General features: G+C 40.8%; 26 non-coding genes across 26 annotated transcripts; all 26 read right to left on the bottom strand.

The window, feature by feature from the left end:
• Positions 1-97: 97 nt before the first annotated feature.
• On the bottom strand, positions 98-169 carry TRNAH-GUG (transfer RNA histidin (anticodon GUG)). The gene has a single exon. It is a non-coding gene; the product is annotated as a tRNA-His (tRNA).
• A 453-nt stretch (positions 170-622) lies between these two features.
• TRNAH-GUG (transfer RNA histidin (anticodon GUG)) lies at positions 623-694 on the bottom strand. The gene has a single exon. It is a non-coding gene; the product is annotated as a tRNA-His (tRNA).
• A 978-nt stretch (positions 695-1,672) lies between these two features.
• TRNAH-GUG (transfer RNA histidin (anticodon GUG)) lies at positions 1,673-1,744 on the bottom strand. Its single transcript has one exon. It is a non-coding gene; the product is annotated as a tRNA-His (tRNA).
• A 193-nt stretch (positions 1,745-1,937) lies between these two features.
• Positions 1,938-2,009, bottom strand: TRNAH-GUG (transfer RNA histidin (anticodon GUG)). The gene has a single exon. It is a non-coding gene; the product is annotated as a tRNA-His (tRNA).
• Positions 2,010-2,201: 192 nt separating this feature from the next.
• TRNAH-GUG (transfer RNA histidin (anticodon GUG)) lies at positions 2,202-2,273 on the bottom strand. The gene has a single exon. It is a non-coding gene; the product is annotated as a tRNA-His (tRNA).
• Positions 2,274-2,987: 714 nt separating this feature from the next.
• On the bottom strand, positions 2,988-3,059 carry TRNAH-GUG (transfer RNA histidin (anticodon GUG)). Its single transcript has one exon. It is a non-coding gene; the product is annotated as a tRNA-His (tRNA).
• Positions 3,060-4,036: 977 nt separating this feature from the next.
• On the bottom strand, positions 4,037-4,108 carry TRNAH-GUG (transfer RNA histidin (anticodon GUG)). Its single transcript has one exon. It is a non-coding gene; the product is annotated as a tRNA-His (tRNA).
• A 980-nt stretch (positions 4,109-5,088) lies between these two features.
• On the bottom strand, positions 5,089-5,160 carry TRNAH-GUG (transfer RNA histidin (anticodon GUG)). The gene has a single exon. It is a non-coding gene; the product is annotated as a tRNA-His (tRNA).
• A 192-nt stretch (positions 5,161-5,352) lies between these two features.
• Positions 5,353-5,424, bottom strand: TRNAH-GUG (transfer RNA histidin (anticodon GUG)). Its single transcript has one exon. It is a non-coding gene; the product is annotated as a tRNA-His (tRNA).
• A 981-nt stretch (positions 5,425-6,405) lies between these two features.
• TRNAH-GUG (transfer RNA histidin (anticodon GUG)) lies at positions 6,406-6,477 on the bottom strand. Its single transcript has one exon. It is a non-coding gene; the product is annotated as a tRNA-His (tRNA).
• A 192-nt stretch (positions 6,478-6,669) lies between these two features.
• On the bottom strand, positions 6,670-6,741 carry TRNAH-GUG (transfer RNA histidin (anticodon GUG)). Its single transcript has one exon. It is a non-coding gene; the product is annotated as a tRNA-His (tRNA).
• A 456-nt stretch (positions 6,742-7,197) lies between these two features.
• On the bottom strand, positions 7,198-7,269 carry TRNAH-GUG (transfer RNA histidin (anticodon GUG)). Its single transcript has one exon. It is a non-coding gene; the product is annotated as a tRNA-His (tRNA).
• Positions 7,270-7,461: 192 nt separating this feature from the next.
• TRNAH-GUG (transfer RNA histidin (anticodon GUG)) lies at positions 7,462-7,533 on the bottom strand. Its single transcript has one exon. It is a non-coding gene; the product is annotated as a tRNA-His (tRNA).
• Positions 7,534-7,987: 454 nt separating this feature from the next.
• On the bottom strand, positions 7,988-8,059 carry TRNAH-GUG (transfer RNA histidin (anticodon GUG)). Its single transcript has one exon. It is a non-coding gene; the product is annotated as a tRNA-His (tRNA).
• A 712-nt stretch (positions 8,060-8,771) lies between these two features.
• On the bottom strand, positions 8,772-8,843 carry TRNAH-GUG (transfer RNA histidin (anticodon GUG)). The gene has a single exon. It is a non-coding gene; the product is annotated as a tRNA-His (tRNA).
• A 191-nt stretch (positions 8,844-9,034) lies between these two features.
• Positions 9,035-9,106, bottom strand: TRNAH-GUG (transfer RNA histidin (anticodon GUG)). Its single transcript has one exon. It is a non-coding gene; the product is annotated as a tRNA-His (tRNA).
• Positions 9,107-9,559: 453 nt separating this feature from the next.
• Positions 9,560-9,631, bottom strand: TRNAH-GUG (transfer RNA histidin (anticodon GUG)). The gene has a single exon. It is a non-coding gene; the product is annotated as a tRNA-His (tRNA).
• A 978-nt stretch (positions 9,632-10,609) lies between these two features.
• Positions 10,610-10,681, bottom strand: TRNAH-GUG (transfer RNA histidin (anticodon GUG)). Its single transcript has one exon. It is a non-coding gene; the product is annotated as a tRNA-His (tRNA).
• Positions 10,682-12,447: 1,766 nt separating this feature from the next.
• Positions 12,448-12,519, bottom strand: TRNAH-GUG (transfer RNA histidin (anticodon GUG)). The gene has a single exon. It is a non-coding gene; the product is annotated as a tRNA-His (tRNA).
• Positions 12,520-12,710: 191 nt separating this feature from the next.
• On the bottom strand, positions 12,711-12,782 carry TRNAH-GUG (transfer RNA histidin (anticodon GUG)). Its single transcript has one exon. It is a non-coding gene; the product is annotated as a tRNA-His (tRNA).
• A 976-nt stretch (positions 12,783-13,758) lies between these two features.
• Positions 13,759-13,830, bottom strand: TRNAH-GUG (transfer RNA histidin (anticodon GUG)). The gene has a single exon. It is a non-coding gene; the product is annotated as a tRNA-His (tRNA).
• A 191-nt stretch (positions 13,831-14,021) lies between these two features.
• Positions 14,022-14,093, bottom strand: TRNAH-GUG (transfer RNA histidin (anticodon GUG)). The gene has a single exon. It is a non-coding gene; the product is annotated as a tRNA-His (tRNA).
• Positions 14,094-14,287: 194 nt separating this feature from the next.
• TRNAH-GUG (transfer RNA histidin (anticodon GUG)) lies at positions 14,288-14,359 on the bottom strand. Its single transcript has one exon. It is a non-coding gene; the product is annotated as a tRNA-His (tRNA).
• Positions 14,360-15,330: 971 nt separating this feature from the next.
• On the bottom strand, positions 15,331-15,402 carry TRNAH-GUG (transfer RNA histidin (anticodon GUG)). The gene has a single exon. It is a non-coding gene; the product is annotated as a tRNA-His (tRNA).
• Positions 15,403-15,593: 191 nt separating this feature from the next.
• TRNAH-GUG (transfer RNA histidin (anticodon GUG)) lies at positions 15,594-15,665 on the bottom strand. The gene has a single exon. It is a non-coding gene; the product is annotated as a tRNA-His (tRNA).
• A 192-nt stretch (positions 15,666-15,857) lies between these two features.
• Positions 15,858-15,929, bottom strand: TRNAH-GUG (transfer RNA histidin (anticodon GUG)). Its single transcript has one exon. It is a non-coding gene; the product is annotated as a tRNA-His (tRNA).
• Positions 15,930-16,620: the final 691 nt, after the last annotated feature.

Here is a 16,620-nt window from a genome sequence, read left to right as displayed (position 1 = left end):
GCGTGATTATGTTTCGTAACCTGTTACTCTGAAATGGAATTGAATGTAGAATCCCAAAATACGACTCAAAACAACAAGAACTACATATAGCACAATCTGCCGAGACCAGGATTCGAACCTGGGTTATTGCGGCCACAACGCAATGTCCTAACCACTAGACGATCACGGCTAGCTAGAGTCATGTTCGGATTACGTGCTACTCAGTAAGCGACGAATAAGTATAGTGCATTGATCTTGCATTTAATCTACAGTTTATGATGACTGCGGGATTATGTTTGCCAACCTGTTACCCTGGAAGTAAAATTGAATGTAGAATCCCAAAATACGACGCAAAACAACAAAAACTACATATCACACAATCTGCCGAGACAAGGCTTCGAACCTGGGTTATTGCGGTCACAATGGAATGTCCTATCCACTAGACGATCACGGCTAGCCAGTCATGTCCTGATTAGGTGCTACTCAGTAAGCGACGAATAAGTATAGTGCATTGAACTTGCATTTAATCTACAGTTTATAATGACTGCGTGATTACGTTTCGTAACCTGTTACTCTGAAATGGAATTGAATGTAGAATCCCAAAATACGACGCAAAACAACAAAAACTACATAAATCACGATGTGCCGAGACCAGGATTCGAACCTGGGTTATTGCGGCCACAACGCAATGTCCTAACCACTAGACGATCACGGCTAGCTAGAGTCATGATCGGATAACGTGATGCTCATTAAGCGACGAATAAGTATAGTGCATTTATTTTGCATTTAATTTACAGTTTATAATGACTGCGCGATTATGATTCGTAACCTGTTACTCTGAAATGGAATTGAATGTAGAATCTCAAAATACGACTCAAAACAACAAAAACTACATATCGCACAATCTGCCGAGACCAGGATTCGAACGTGGGTTATTGCGGCCACAACACATTATCCTAACCACTAGACGATCACGGCTAACTAAAATCATGTTCGGATAACGTGATGCTCAGTAAGCGATGAATAAGTATAGTGCATGTATTTTGCATTTAATCTACAGTTTATGATGACTGCGTTATTGTGTTTGCTAACCTGTTACCCTGGAAAAGAATTGAAAGTAGAATCCCAAAATACGACTCAAAACAACAAAAACTACATATCGCACAATCTGCCGAGACCAGGCTTCGAACCTGGGTTATTGCGGTCACAATGGAATGTCCTAAGCACTAGACGATCACGGCTAACTAGAGTCATGTTCGGATAACGCGATGCTCAGTAAGCGATGAATAAGTATAGTGCATGTATTTTGCATTTAATCTACAGTTTATGATGACTGCGTTATTGTGTTTGCTAACCTGTTACCCTGGAAAAGAATTGAAAGTAGAATCCCAAAATACGACTCAAAACAACAAAAACTACATATCGCACAATCTGCCGAGACCAGGCTTCGAACCTGGGTTATTGCGGTCACAATGGAATGTCCTATCCACTAGACGATCACGGCTAGCCAGTCATGTCCTGATTAGGTGCTACTCAGTAAGCGATGAATAAGTATAGTGCATTGAACTTGCATTTAATCTACAGTTTATAATGACTGCGTGATTACGTTTCGTAACCTGTTACTCTGAAATGGAATTGAATGTAGAATCCCAAAATATGACGCAAAACAACAAAAACTACATATAGCACAATCTGCCGAGACCAGGATTCGAACCTGGGTTATTGCGGCCACAACGCAATGTCCTAACCACTAGACGATCACGGCTAGCTAGAGTCATGTTCGGATAACGTGATGCTCAGTAAGCGACGAATAAGTATAGTGCATTTATTTTGCATTTAATCTACAGTTTATGATGACTGCGTTATTATGTTTGCTAACCTGTTACCCTGGAAAAGAATTGAAAGTAGAACCCCAAAATACGACTCAAAATAACAAAACAACAACATAACGCACAATCTGCCGAGACCAGGATTCGAACCTGGGTTATTGCGGCCACAACGCAATGTCCTAACCACTAGACGATCACGGCTAGCTAGAGTCATGTTCGGATTACGTGCTACTCAGTAAGCGACGAATAAGTATAGTGCATTGATCTTGCATTTAATCTACAGTTTATGATGACTGCGTGATTATGTTTGCCAACCGGTTACCCTGGAAGTAAAATTGAATGTAGAATCCCAAAATACGACGCAAAACAACAAAAACTACATATAGCACAATCTGCCGAGACCAGGAATCGAACCTGGATTATTGCGGCCACAACACAATGTCCTAACCACTAGACGATCACGGCTAGCCATTCACGTTCTGATTACGTGTTGTTAAGTAAGCGACGAATAAGAATAGTGCATTGATCTTGCATTTAATCTACAGTTTATGATGACTGCGTAATTATGTTTGCTAACCTGTCACTCTGAAATGGAATTGAATGTAGAATTCCAAAATACGACGCAAAACAACAAAAACTACATATAGCACAATCTGCCGAGACCAGGATTTGAAACTGGGTTATTGCGGGCACAACGCAATGTCCTAACCACTAGACGATCACGGCTAGCTAGAGTCATGTTCGGATAACGTGATGCTCAGTAAGCGACGAATAAGTATAGTGCATTGATCTTGCATTTAATCTACAGTTTATGATGACTGCGTTATTATGTTTGCTAACCTGTTACCCTGGAAAAGAATTGAAAGTAGAATCCCAAAATACGACTCAAAACAACAAAAACGACATATCGCACAATCTGCCGAGACCAGAATTCGAACCTGGGTTATTGCGGTCACAATGGAATGTCCTATCCACTAGACGATCACGGCTAGCCAGTCATGTCATGATTAGGTGCTACTCAGTAAGCGACGAATAAGTATAGTGCATTGATCTTGCATTTAATCTGAAGTTTATAATGACTGCGTGATTATGTTTGCCAACCGGTTACCCTGGAAGTAAAATTGAATGTAGAATCCCAAAATACGACGCAAAACAACAAAAACTACATATAGCACAATCTGCCGAGACCAGGAATCGAACCTGGATTATTGCGGCCACAACACAATGTCCTAACCACTAGACGATCACGGCTAGCCATTCACGTTCTGATTACGTGTTGTTAAGTAAGCGACGAATAAGAATAGTGCATTGATCTTGCATTTAATCTACAGTTTATGATGACTGCGTAATTATGTTTGCTAACCTGTCACTCTGAAATGGAATTGAATGTAGAATTCCAAAATACGACGCAAAACAACAAAAACTACATATAGCACAATCTGCCGAGACCAGGATTTGAAACTGGGTTATTGCGGGCACAACGCAATGTCCTAACCACTAGACGATCACGGCTAGCTAGAGTCATGTTCGGATAACGTGATGCTCAGTAAGCGACGAATAAGTATAGTGCATTGATCTTGCATTTAATCTACAGTTTATGATGACTGCGTTATTATGTTTGCTAACCTGTTACCCTGGAAAAGAATTGAAAGTAGAATCCCAAAATACGACTCAAAACAACAAAAACGACATATCGCACAATCTGCCGAGACCAGAATTCGAACCTGGGTTATTGCGGTCACAATGGAATGTCCTATCCACTAGACGATCACGGCTAGCCAGTCATGTCATGATTAGGTGCTACTCAGTAAGCGACGAATAAGTATAGTGCATTGATCTTGCATTTAATCTGAAGTTTATAATGACTGCGTGATTATGTTTGCCAACCTGTTACCCTTGAAACGAATTGAATGTAGAATCCGAAAATACGACTCAAAACAACAAGAACTACATATAGCACAATCTGCCGAGACCAGGATTCGAACCTGGGTTATTGCGGCCACAACGAAATGTCCTAACCACTAGACGATCACGGCTAGCTAGAGTCATGTTCGGATTACGTGCTACTCAGTAAGCGACGAATAAGTATATTGCATTGATCTTGCATTTAATCTACAGTTTATGATGACTGCGTGATTATGTTTGCCAACCTGTTACCCTGGAAGTAAAATTGAATGCAGAATTCCAAAATACGACGCAAAACAACAAGAACTACATATAGGACAATCTGCCGAGACCAGGATTCGAACCTGGGTTATTGCGGCCACAACGCAATGTCCTAACCACTAGACGATCACGGCTAGCTAGAGTCATGTTCGGATTACGTGCTACTCAGTAAGTGACGAATAAGTATAGTGCATTGATCTTGCATTTAACCTACAGTTTATGATGACTGCGTGATTATGTTTGCCAACCTGTTACCCTGGAAGTAAAATTGAATGTAGAATCCCAAAATACGACGCAAAACAACACAAACTACATATAGCACAATCTGCCGAGACCAGGATTCGAACCTGGGTTACTGCGGGCACAACGCAATGTCCTAACCACTAGACGATCACGGCTAGCTAGAGTCCTGTTCGGATTACGTGCTACACAGTAAGCGACGAATAAGTATAGTGCATTGATCTTGCATTTAATCTACAGTTTATGATGACTGCGTGATTATGTTTGCCAACCTGTTACCCTGGAAGTAAAATTGAATGTAGAATTCCAAAATACGACGCAAAACAACAAAAACTACATATAGCACAATCTGCCGAGACCAGGATTCGAACCTGGGTTATTGCGGGCACAACGCAATGTCCTAACCACTAGACGATCAGGGCTAGCTAGAGTCATGTTCGGATAACGTGATGCTCAGTAAGCGACGAATAAGTATACTGCATTTATTTTGCATTTAATATACAGTTTATGATGACTGCGTTATTTTGTTTGCTAACCTGTTACCCTGGAAAAGAATTGAAAGTAGAATCCCAAAATACGACTCAAAACAACAAAAACTACATATCGCACAATCTGCCGAGACCAGGATTCGAACCTGGGTTATTGCGGTCACAATGGAATGTCCTATCCACTAGACGATCACGGCTAGCCAGTCATGTCCTGATTAGGTGCTACTCAGTAAGCGACGAATAAGTATAGTGCATTGATCTTGCATTTAATCTGAAGTTTATAATGACTGCGTGATTATGTTTGCTAACCTGTTACCCTTGAAACGAATTGAATGTAGAATCCCAAAATACGACTCAAAACAACAAGAACTACATATAGCACAATCTGCCGAGACCAGGATTCGAACCTGGGTTATTGCGGCCACAACGCAATGTCCTAACCACTAGACGATCACGGCTAGCTAGAGTCATGTTCGGATTACGTGCTACTCAGTAAGCGACGAATAAGTATAGTGCATTGATCTTGCATTTAATCCACAGTTTATGATGACTGCGGGATTATGTTTGCCAACCTGTTACCCTGGAAGTAAAATTGAATGTAGAATCCCAAAATACGACGCAAAACAACAAAAACTACATATAGCACAATCTGCCGGGACCAGGATTCGAACCTGGGTTATTGCGGCCACAACACAATGTCCTAACCACTAGACGATCACGGCTAACTAGAGTCATGTTCGGATAACGTGATGCTCAGTAAGCGATGAATAAGTATAGTGCATGTATTTTGCATTTAATCTACAGTTTATGATGACTGCGTTATTGTGTTTGCTAACCTGTTACCCTGGAAAAGAATTGAAAGTAGAATCCCAAAATACGACTCAAAACAACAAAAACTACATATCGCACAATCTGCCGAGACCAGGCTTCGAACCTGGGTTGTTGCGGTCACAATGGAATGTCCTATCCACTAGACGATCACGGCTAGCCAGTCATGTCCTGATTAGGTGCTACTCAGTAAGCGACGAATAAGTATAGTGCATTGAACTTGCATTTAATCTACAGTTTATAACGACTGCGTGATTACGTTTCGTAACCTGTTACCCTGAAATGGAATTGAATGTAGAATTCCAAAATACGACTCAAAACAACAAGAACTACATATAGCACAATCTGCCCAGACCAGGATTCGAACCTGAGTTATTGCGGCCACAACGAAATGTCCTAACCACTAGACGATCACGGCTAGCCAGTCAAGTTCGGATCAAGTGTTACTCAGTAAGCGACGAATATGTATAGTGCATTGATCGTGCATTTAATCGGCAGTTTATGATTACTGCGTGATTATGTTTCGTTACCTGTCACTCTGAAATGGAATTGAATGTAGAATTCCAAAATACGACGCAAAACAACAAAAACTACATATAGCACAATCTGCCGAGACCAGGATTTGAAACTGGGTTATTGCGGGCACAACGCAATGTCCTAACCACTAGACGATCACGGCTAGCTAGAGTCATGTTCGGTGAACGTGATGCTCAGTAAGCGACGAATAAGTATAGTGCATTTATTTTGCATTTAATCTACAGTTTATGATGACTGCAGTGCGTTATTATGTTTGCTAACCTGTTAACCTGGAAAAGAATTGAAAGTAGAATCCCAAAATACGACTCAAAACTACAAAAACCACATATCGCACAATCTGCCGAGACCAGGATTCGAACCTGGGTTATTGCGGCCACAACGCAATGTCCTAACCACTAGACGATCACGGCTAGCTAGAGTCATATTCGGATAACGTGATGCTCAGGAAGCGACGAATAAGTATAGTGCATTGATCTTCCATTTAATCTACAGTTTATGATGACTGCGTGATTATGTTTGCCAACCTGTTACCCTGGAAGTAAAATTGAATGTAGAATCCCAAAATACGACGCAAAACAACAAAAACTACATATAGCACAATGTGCCGAGACCAGGATTCGAACCTGGGTTATTGCGGCCACAACGCAATGTCCTAACCACTAGACGATCACGGCTAGCTAGAGTCATGTTCGGATAACGTGATGCTCAGTAAGCGACGAATAAGTATAGTGCATTTATTTTGCATTTAATCTACAGTTTATGATGACTGCGTTATTATGTTTGCTAACCTGTTACCCTGGAAAAGAATTGAAAGTAGAACCCCAAAATACGACTCAAAATAACAAAACAACGACATAACACACAATCTGCCGAGACCAGGATTCGAACCTGGGTTATTGCGGGCACAACGCAATGTCCTAACCACTAGACAATCACGGCTGGCTAGAGTCATGTTCGGATTACGTGCTACTCAGTAAGCGACGAATAAGTATAGTGCATTGATCTTGCATTTAATCTACAGTTTATGATGACTGCGTAATTATGTTTGCTAACCTGTCACTCTGAAATGGAATTGAATGTAGAATTCCGAAATACGACGCGAAACAACAAAAACTACATATCGCACAATCTGCCGAGACCAGGACTCGAACCTGGGTTATTGCGGCCACAACGCAATGTCCTAACCACTAGACGATCACGGCTAGCTAGAGTCATATTCGGATAACGTGATGCTCAGTTAGCGACGAATAAGTATAGTGCATTGATCTTGCATTTAATCTACAGTTTATGATGACTGCGTGATTATGTTTGCCAACCTGTTACCCTGGAAGTAAAATTGAATGTAGAATCCCAAAATACGGCGCAAAACAACAAAAACTACATATAGCACAATGTGCCGAGACCAGGATTCGAACCTGGGTTATTGCGGCCACAACGCAATGTCCTAACCACTAGACGATCACGGCTAGCTAGAGTCATGTTCGGATAACGTGATGCTCAGTAAGCGACGAATAAGTATAGTGCATTTATTTTGCATTTAATCTACAGTTTATAATGACTGCGCGATTATAATTCGTAACCTGTTACTCTGAAATGGAATTGAATGTAGAATCTCAAAATACGACTCAAAACAACAAAAACTACATATCGCACAATCTGCCGAGAGCAGGATTCGAACCTGGGTTATTGCGGCCACAACGCAATGTCCTAACCACTAGACGATCACGGCTAGCTAGAGTCATGTTCGGATTAGGTGCTACTCAGTAAGCGACGACTAAGTATAGTGCATTAAACTTGCATTTAATCTACAGTTTATAATGACTGCGTGATTATGTTTCGTAACCTGTTACTCTGAAATGGAATTGAATGTAGAATCCCAAAATACGACTCAAAACAACAAGAACTACATATAGCACAATCTGCCGAGACCAGGATTCGAACCTGGGTTATTGCGGCCACAACGCAATGTCCTAACCACTAGACGATCACGGCTAGCTAGAGTCATGTTCGGAGAACGTGATGCTCAGTAAGCGACGAATAAGTATAGTGCATTTATTTTGCATTTAATCTACAGTTTATGATGACTGCAGTGCGTTATTATGTTTGCTAACCTGTTAACCTGGAAAAGAATTGAAAGTAGAATCCCAAAATACGACTCAAAACAACAAAAACTACATATCGCACAATCTGCCGAGACCAGGCTTCGAACCTGGGTTATTGCGGTCACAATGGAATGTCCTATCCACTAGACGATCACGGCTAGCCAGTCAAGTCCTGATTAGGTGCTACTCAGTAAGCGACGAATAAGTATAGTGCATTGATCTTGCATTTAATCTGAAGTTTATAATGACTGCGTGATTATGTTTGCTAACCTATTACCCTTGAAACAAATTGAAGGTAGAATCCCAAAATACGACTCAAAACAACGACATAACGCACAATCTGCCGAGACAAGGATTCGAACCTGGGTTATTGCGGTCACAATGGAATGTCCTATCCACTATACGATCACGGCTAGCCAGTCATGTTCTGATTACGTGTTACGCTGTAAGCCACGAATAAGTATAGTGCATTGAACTTGCATTTAATCTACAGTTTATAATGACTGCGTGATTATGATTCGTAACCTGTTACTCTGAAATGGAATTGAATGTAGAATCTCAAAATACGACTCAAAACAACAAAAACTACATATCGCACAATCTGCCGAGACCAGGATTCGAACCTGGGTTATTGCGGCCACAACGCAATGTCCTAACCACTAGACGATCACGGCTAGCTAAAGTCATGTTCGGATTAGGTGCTACTCAGTAAGCGACGAATAAGTATAGTGCATTAAACTTGCATTTAATCTACAGTTTACAATGACTGCGTGATTATGTTTCGTAACCTGTTACTCTGAAATGGAATTGAATGTAGAATCCCAAAATACGACTCAAAACAACAAGAACTACATATAGCACAATCTGCCGAGACCAGGATTCGAACCTGGGTTATTGCGGCCACAACGCAATGTCCTAACCACTAGACGATCACGGCTAGCTAGAGTCATGTTCGGATTACGTGCTACTCAGTAAGCGACGAATAAGTATAGTGCATTGATCTTGCATTTAATCTACAGTTTATGATGACTGCGGGATTATGTTTGCCAACCTGTTACCCTGGAAGTAAAATTGAATGTAGAATCCCAAAATACGACGCAAAACAACAAAAACTACATATCACACAATCTGCCGAGACAAGGCTTCGAACCTGGGTTATTGCGGTCACAATGGAATGTCCTATCCACTAGACGATCACGGCTAGCCAGTCATGTCCTGATTAGGTGCTACTCAGTAAGCGACGAATAAGTATAGTGCATTGAACTTGCATTTAATCTACAGTTTATAATGACTGCGTGATTACGTTTCGTAACCTGTTACTCTGAAATGGAATTGAATGTAGAATCCCAAAATACGACGCAAAACAACAAAAACTACATAAATCACGATGTGCCGAGACCAGGATTCGAACCTGGGTTATTGCGGCCACAACGCAATGTCCTAACCACTAGACGATCACGGCTAGCTAGAGTCATGATCGGATAACGTGATGCTCATTAAGCGACGAATAAGTATAGTGCATTTATTTTGCATTTAATTTACAGTTTATAATGACTGCGCGATTATGATTCGTAACCTGTTACTCTGAAATGGAATTGAATGTAGAATCTCAAAATACGACTCAAAACAACAAAAACTACATATCGCACAATCTGCCGAGACCAGGATTCGAACGTGGGTTATTGCGGCCACAACACATTATCCTAACCACTAGACGATCACGGCTAACTAAAATCATGTTCGGATAACGTGATGCTCAGTAAGCGATGAATAAGTATAGTGCATGTATTTTGCATTTAATCTACAGTTTATGATGACTGCGTTATTGTGTTTGCTAACCTGTTACCCTGGAAAAGAATTGAAAGTAGAATCCCAAAATACGACTCAAAACAACAAAAACTACATATCGCACAATCTGCCGAGACCAGGCTTCGAACCTGGGTTATTGCGGTCACAATGGAATGTCCTAAGCACTAGACGATCACGGCTAACTAGAGTCATGTTCGGATAACGCGATGCTCAGTAAGCGATGAATAAGTATAGTGCATGTATTTTGCATTTAATCTACAGTTTATGATGACTGCGTTATTGTGTTTGCTAACCTGTTACCCTGGAAAAGAATTGAAAGTAGAATCCCAAAATACGACTCAAAACAACAAAAACTACATATCGCACAATCTGCCGAGACCAGGCTTCGAACCTGGGTTATTGCGGTCACAATGGAATGTCCTATCCACTAGACGATCACGGCTAGCCAGTCATGTCCTGATTAGGTGCTACTCAGTAAGCGATGAATAAGTATAGTGCATTGAACTTGCATTTAATCTACAGTTTATAATGACTGCGTGATTACGTTTCGTAACCTGTTACTCTGAAATGGAATTGAATGTAGAATCCCAAAATATGACGCAAAACAACAAAAACTACATATAGCACAATCTGCCGAGACCAGGATTCGAACCTGGGTTATTGCGGCCACAACGCAATGTCCTAACCACTAGACGATCACGGCTAGCTAGAGTCATGTTCGGATAACGTGATGCTCAGTAAGCGACGAATAAGTATAGTGCATTTATTTTGCATTTAATCTACAGTTTATGATGACTGCGTTATTATGTTTGCTAACCTGTTACCCTGGAAAAGAATTGAAAGTAGAACCCCAAAATACGACTCAAAATAACAAAACAACGACATAACGCACAATCTGCCGAGACCAGGATTCGAACCTGGGTTATTGAGGCCACAACGCAATGTCCTAACCACTAGACGATTACGGCTAGCTAGAGTCATGTTCGGATTACGTGCTACTCAGTAAGCGACGAATAAGTATAGTGCATTGATCTTGCATTTAATCTACAGTTTATGATGACTGCGTAATTATGTTTGCTAACCTGTCACTCTGAAATGGAATTGAATGTAGAATTCCAAAATACGACGCAAAACAACAAAAACTACATATAGCACAATCTGCCGGGACCAGGATTCGAAACTGGGTTATTGCGGGCACAACGCAATGTCCTAACCACTAGACGATCACGGCTAGCTAGAGTCATGTTCGGATAACGTGATGCTCAGTAAGCGACGAATAAGTATAGTGCATTTATTTTGCATTTAATCTACAGTTTATGATGACTGCAGTGCGTTATTATGTTTGCTAACCTGTTAACCTGGAAAAGAATTGAAAGTAGAATCCCAAAATACGACTCAAAACAACAAAAACTACATATCGCACAATCTGCCGAGACCAGGCTTCGAACCTGGGTTATTGCGGTCACAATGGAATGTCCTAAGCACTAGACGATCACGGCTAACTAGAGTCATGTTCGGATAACGTGATGCTCAGTAAGCGATGAATAAGTATAGTGCATGTATTTTGCATTTAATCTACAGTTTATGATGACTGCGTTATTGTGTTTGCTAACCTGTTACCCTGGAAAAGAATTGAAAGTAGAATCCCAAAATACGACTCAAAACAACAAAACTACATATCGCACAGTCTGCCGAGACCAGGCTTCGAACCTGGGTTATTGCGGTCACAATGGAATGTCCTATCCACTAGACGATCACGGCTAGCCAGTCATGTCCTGATTAGGTGCTACTCAGTAAGCGACGAATAAGTATAGTGCATTGAACTTGCATTTAATTTACAGTTTATAATGACTGCGCGATTATGATTCGTAACCTGTTACTCTGAAATGGAATTGAATGTAGAATCTCAAAATACGACTCAAAACAACAAAAACTACATATCGCACAATCTGCCGAGACCAGGATTCGAACGTGGGTTATTGCGGCCACAACACATTATCCTAACCACTAGACGATCACGGCTAGCTAGAGTCATGTTCGGATAACGTGATGCTCAGTAAGCGATGAATAAGTATAGTGCATGTATTTTGCATTTAATCTACAGTTTATGATGACTGCGTTATTGTGTTTGCTAACCTGTTACCCTGGAAACAAATTGAAGGTAGAATCCCAAAATACGACTCAAAACAACGACATAACGCACAATCTGCCGAGACCAGGATTCGAACCTGGGTTATTGCGGTCACAATGGAATGTCCTATCCACTATACTATCACGGCTAGCCAGTCATGTTCTGATTACGTGTTACGCTGTAAGCGACGAATAAGTATAGTGCATTGAACTTGCATTTAATCTACAGTTTATAATGACTGCGTGATTATGATTCGTAACCTGTTACTCTGAAATGGAATTGAATGTAGAATATCAAAATACGACTCAAAACAACAAAAACTACATAATCGCACAATCTGCCGAGACCAGGATTCGAACCTGGGTTATTGCGGCCACAACGCAATGTCCTAACCACTAGACGATCACGGCTAGCTAAAGTCATGTTCGGATTAGGTGCTACTCAGTAAGCGACGAATAAGTATAGTGCATTAAACTTGCATTTAATCTACAGTTTATAATGACTGCGTGATTATGTTTCGTAACCTGTTACTCTGAAATGGAATTGAATGTAGAATCCCAAAATACGACTCAAAACAACAAGAACTACATATAGCACAATCTGCCGAGACCAGGATTCGAACCTGGGTTATTGCGGCCACAACGCAATGTCCTAACCACTAGACGATCACGGCTAGCTAGAGTCATGTTCGGATTACGTGCTACTCAGTAAGCGACGAATAAGTATATAGTGCATTGATCTTGCATTTAATCTACAGTTTATGATGACTGCGGGATTATGTTTGCCAACCTGTTTCCCTGGAAGTAAAATTGAATGTAGAATCCCAAAATACGACGCAAAACAACAAAAACTACATATCACACAATCTGCCGAGACAAGGCTTCGAACCTGGGTTATTGCGGTCACAATGGAATGTCCTATCCACTAGACGATCACGGCTAGCTAGAGTCATGTTCGGATAACGTGATGCTCAGTAAGCGACGAATAAGTATAGTGCATTTATTTTGCATTTAATTTACAGTTTATAATGACTGCGCGATTATGATTCGTAACCTGTTACTCTGAAATGGAATTGAATGTAGAATCTCAAAATACGACTCAAAACAACAAAAACTACATATCGCACAATCTGCCGAGACCAGGATTCGAACGTGGGTTATTGCGGCCACAACACATTATCCTAACCACTAGACGATCACGGCTAGCTAGAGTCATGTTCGGATAACGTGATGCTCAGTAAGCGATGAATAAGTATAGTGCATGTATTTTGCATTTAATCTACAGTTTATGATGACTGCGTTATTGTGTTTGCTAACCTGTTACCCTGGAAACAAATTGAAGGTAGAATCCCAAAATACGACTCAAAACAACGACATAACGCACAATCTGCCGAGACCAGGATTCGAACCTGGGTTATTGCGGTCACAATGGAATGTCCTATCCACTATACTATCACGGCTAGCCAGTCATGTTCTGATTACGTGTTACGCTGTAAGCGACGAATAAGTATAGTGCATTGAACTTGCATTTAATCTACAGTTTATAATGACTGCGTGATTATGATTCGTAACCTGTTACTCTGAAATGGAATTGAATGTAGAATATCAAAATACGACTCAAAACAACAAAAACTACATAATCGCACAATCTGCCGAGACCAGGATTCGAACCTGGGTTATTGCGGCCACAACGCAATGTCCTAACCACTAGACGATCACGGCTAGCTAAAGTCATGTTCGGATTAGGTGCTACTCAGTAAGCGACGAATAAGTATAGTGCATTAAACTTGCATTTAATCTACAGTTTATAATGACTGCGTGATTATGTTTCGTAACCTGTTACTCTGAAATGGAATTGAATGTAGAATCCCAAAATACGACTCAAAACAACAAGAACTACATATAGCACAATCTGCCGAGACCAGGATTCGAACCTGGGTTATTGCGGCCACAACGCAATGTCCTAACCACTAGACGATCACGGCTAGCTAGAGTCATGTTCGGATTACGTGCTACTCAGTAAGCGACGAATAAGTATATAGTGCATTGATCTTGCATTTAATCTACAGTTTATGATGACTGCGGGATTATGTTTGCCAACCTGTTTCCCTGGAAGTAAAATTGAATGTAGAATCCCAAAATACGACGCAAAACAACAAAAACTACATATAGCACAATGTGCCGAGACCAGGATTCGAACCTGGGTTATTGCGGCCACAACGCAATGTCCTAACCACTAGACGATCACGGCTAGCTAGAGTCATGTTCGGATAACGTGATGCTCAGTAAGCGACGAATAAGTATAGTGCATTTATTTTGCATTTAATTTACAGTTTATAATGACTGCGCGATTATGATTCGTAACCTGTTACTCTGAAATGGAATTGAATGTAGAATCTCAAAATACGACTCAAAACAACAAAAACTACATATCGCACAATCTGCCGAGACCAGGATTCGAACGTGGGTTATTGCGGCCACAACACATTATCCTAACCACTAGACGATCACGGCTAGCTAGAGTCATGTTCGGATAACGTGATGCTCAGTAAGCGATGAATAAGTATAGTGCATGTATTTTGCATTTAATCTGCAGTTTATGATGACTGCGTTATTGTGTTTGCTAACCTGTTACCCTGGAAAAGAATTGAAAGTAGAATCCCAAAATACGACTCAAAACAACAAAAACTACATATCGCACAATCTGACGAGACCAGGCTTCGAACCTGGGATATTGCGGTCACAATGGAATATCCTATCCACTAGACGATCACGGCTAGCCAGTCATGTCCTGATTAGGTGCTACGCAGTAAGCGACGAATAAGTATAGTGCATTGATCTTGCATTTAATCTGAAGTTTATAATGACTGCGTGATTATGTTTGCTAACCTGTTACCCTTGAAACAAATTGAAGGTAGAATCCCAAAATACGACTCAAAACAACGACATAACGCACAATCTGCCGAGACCAGGATTCGAACCTGGGTTATTGCGGTCACAATGGAATGTCCTATCCACTATACTATCACGGCTAGCCAGTCATGTTCTGATTACGTGTTACGCTGTAAGCGACGAATAAGTATAGTGCATTGAACTTGCATTTAATCTACAGTTTATAATGACTGCGTGATTATGATTCGTAACCTGTTACTCTGAAATGGAATTGAATGTAGAATATCAAAATACGACTCAAAACAACAAAAACTGCATAATCGCACAATCTGCCGAGACCAGGATTCGAACCTGGGTTATTGCGGCCACAACGCAATGTCCTAACCACTAGACGATCACGGCTAGCTAAAGTCATGTTCGGATTAGGTGCTACTCAGTAAGCGACGAATAAGTATAGTGCATTAAACTTGCATTTAATCTACAGTTGATAATGACTGCGTGATTATGTTTCGTAACCTGTTACTCTGAAATGGAATTGAATGTAGAATCCCAAAATACGACTCAAAACAACAAGAACTACATATAGCACAATCTGCCGAGACCAGGATTCGAACCTGGGTTATTGCGGCCACAACGCAATGTCCTAACCACTAGACGATCACGGCTAGCTAGAGTCATGTTCGGATTACGTGCTACTCAGTAAGCGACGAATAAGTATAGTGCATTGATCTTGCATTTAATCTACAGTTTATGATGACTGCGGGATTATGTTTGCCAACCTGTTTCCCTGGAAGTAAAATTGAATGTAGAATCCCAAAATACGACGCAAAACAACAAAAACTACATATAGCACAATGTGCCGAGACCAGGATTCGAACCTGGGTTATTGCGGCCACAACGCAATGTCCTAACCACTAGACGATCACGGCTAGCTAGAGTCATGTTCGGATAACGTGATGCTCAGTAAGCGACGAATAAGTATAGTGCATTTATTTTGCATTTAATTTACAGTTTATAATGACTGCGCGATTATGATTCGTAACCTGTTACTCTGAAATGGAATTGAATGTAGAATCTCAAAATACGACTCAAAACAACAAAAACTACATATCGCACAATCTGCCGAGACCAGGATTCGAACGTGGGTTATTGCGGCCACAACACATTATCCTAACCACTAGACGATCACGGCTAGCTAGAGTCATGTTCGGATAACGTGATGCTCAGTAAGCGATGAATAAGTATAGTGCATGTATTTTGCATTTAATCTACAGTTTATGATGACTGCGTTATTGTGTTTGCTAACCTGTTACCCTGGAAAAGAATTGAAAGTAGAATCCCAAAATACGACTCAAAACAACAAAAACTACATATCGCACAATCTGACGAGACCAGGCTTCGAACCTGGGTTATTGCGGTCACAATGGAATATCCTATCCACTAGACGATCACGGCTAGCCAGTCATGTCCTGATTAGGTGCTACTCAGTAAGCGACGAATAAGTATAGTGCATTGATCTTGCATTTAATCTGAAGTTTATAATGACTGTGTGATTATGTTTGCTAACCTGTTACCCTTGAAACAAATTGAAGGTAGAATCCCAAAATACGACTCAAAACA

The sequence above is a fragment of the Saccoglossus kowalevskii genome, chromosome 6 (genome assembly GCF_978046115.1).
Source record: "Saccoglossus kowalevskii chromosome 6, keSacKowa6.1, whole genome shotgun sequence".
Lineage (NCBI taxonomy): Eukaryota > Metazoa > Hemichordata > Enteropneusta > Harrimaniidae > Saccoglossus > Saccoglossus kowalevskii.
The sequence above is the reverse complement of the archived record's forward strand: the minus strand, read 5'-3'. Positions and strand labels throughout refer to the sequence as shown.